Source organism: Galeopterus variegatus, unplaced genomic scaffold (assembly GCF_000696425.1).
Source record: "Galeopterus variegatus unplaced genomic scaffold, G_variegatus-3.0.2 Scaffold5426, whole genome shotgun sequence".
NCBI lineage: Eukaryota > Metazoa > Chordata > Mammalia > Dermoptera > Cynocephalidae > Galeopterus > Galeopterus variegatus.
The window spans coordinates 139,267-140,698 of NW_007731537.1; the positions used below are offsets into that span (position 1 = coordinate 139,267).

Genomic DNA, 1,432 nt, shown 5'->3' on the forward strand with positions numbered 1-1,432 from the left:
GTATTATGAATTTTTTAAATGTTTCGTTCTGTGATATATATTATTGAGATTATAAAACCCCCAAAGCTAGACTCTATACATTATAGAGAACTCCATTTATGTTTTTAGATTTATAAGACATGTTTATATTTGTGTAATACATATGATTTATTGTGAAATACAAAGTTCCACATTTACCTGTTTTTAATTACTTAGTTTCTTAAAAGAAATGCCTTTAATTTTCTTGTTCTCATATTTTTTCTCAAATTGAATATCTGTATTATTTTTTAACATTATGAGTAGTATACAAAGATAAAGATTGCTCAGTTTATTTTTAGCATCTGAGACTGTGATGTGTATGTCTATCTTTCCCCAATTCAAAACTTAATAGATCCTAAAAATATTACTGTAGAATTCTTTTGTTTTGTTTGTTTTCATTTTTCAAGTAACTGAAAGGAAACTTCAAGATTGTATAAGCCTGTTGATCTATTTTACAAGTAAACAAGTTTAAGATATTTGAGATTAAGCTACACAATTAAACAATTAGTTGTATAATAGATGCCCTCTCAGGAATCAGTTTAAGATTTTTTCTCAGCAAGCATTTGATTGTGGCTGATGTTGAGGTCAAGGGTGGTTCTTAAAAAGACAGAGTCCAGGGCCTGAGTCCCACCAGAGATACTTTAGGAAGTTCACGTCGATAGGACTTGAGAAGGACATCTCTGTATGACCTCCTCCTTCTGTGGACAAGGACAACTACTAACTACTTCTCCTGGCTCTAAACAAGGAGGGCTTCCCCTGGTAGGATACCATGTGGGCGTCAGCATTCAGCATCCCTGTGCTTCCCGTATGAAGAGATCAGCCCATCTGAGCTGCAGGGTCACTTAGGACGCCCCTTGTCTGATGCTCTATGAGTTGAAGCCCTGGTTGCCAAGCACCTTCCCCCTTGTCTCCCACTAGAGAACAATGACTGTTGAACTGAAGAAGGGCACCCTGGGCCCAGCGTGACGTTCTGATTCTCCTTCCATCTCACTCTCTCCCGTTTGACACTTGTGCTTTGAGAGTAACCTCTCTCATTGTCTTCCCTCAGACACAGTGCAAAACATAAGACATAAATATGGTTCATGAAACAAATTCCAAACCACTGATTTAACATACTATTTCATAGAGCATAAGCATAGCATTCATCGTATATTGTCCTCCATAATACCTGAAAACTGTACTGGATGAGAGGACGTTTTATCCATACACCTGGCACCACTGTGCCCACCTGCGGCATTGGCCCAACCTCAGCGGCACAGTCTCCCTCTCTGACAGGAGTGTGTGGAACTAGGAACGTGTGACCTGTGTTCCCTTCTGTGTCTCACATAAGGACTCAGTTCCTCTGCACCCTCATAGCCTCCCCTCCTCCTTTCCCTTTGCCTTTTTTCTCTGCCTGGATTATCTCTAAACACCT

The 1,432-nt window shown here is 39.5% G+C and overlaps 1 protein-coding gene across 1 annotated transcript in view; it reads left to right on the forward strand.

Annotated features, from left to right (window-relative positions):
- The window catches only part of LOC103604838 (phospholipid scramblase 2-like), a gene marked incomplete at its 3' end in the record, with an annotated part of 18,538 nt that overhangs the window by 14,511 nt on the left and 2,595 nt on the right, over positions 1 to 1,432 (forward strand). The window lies entirely within an intron of this gene.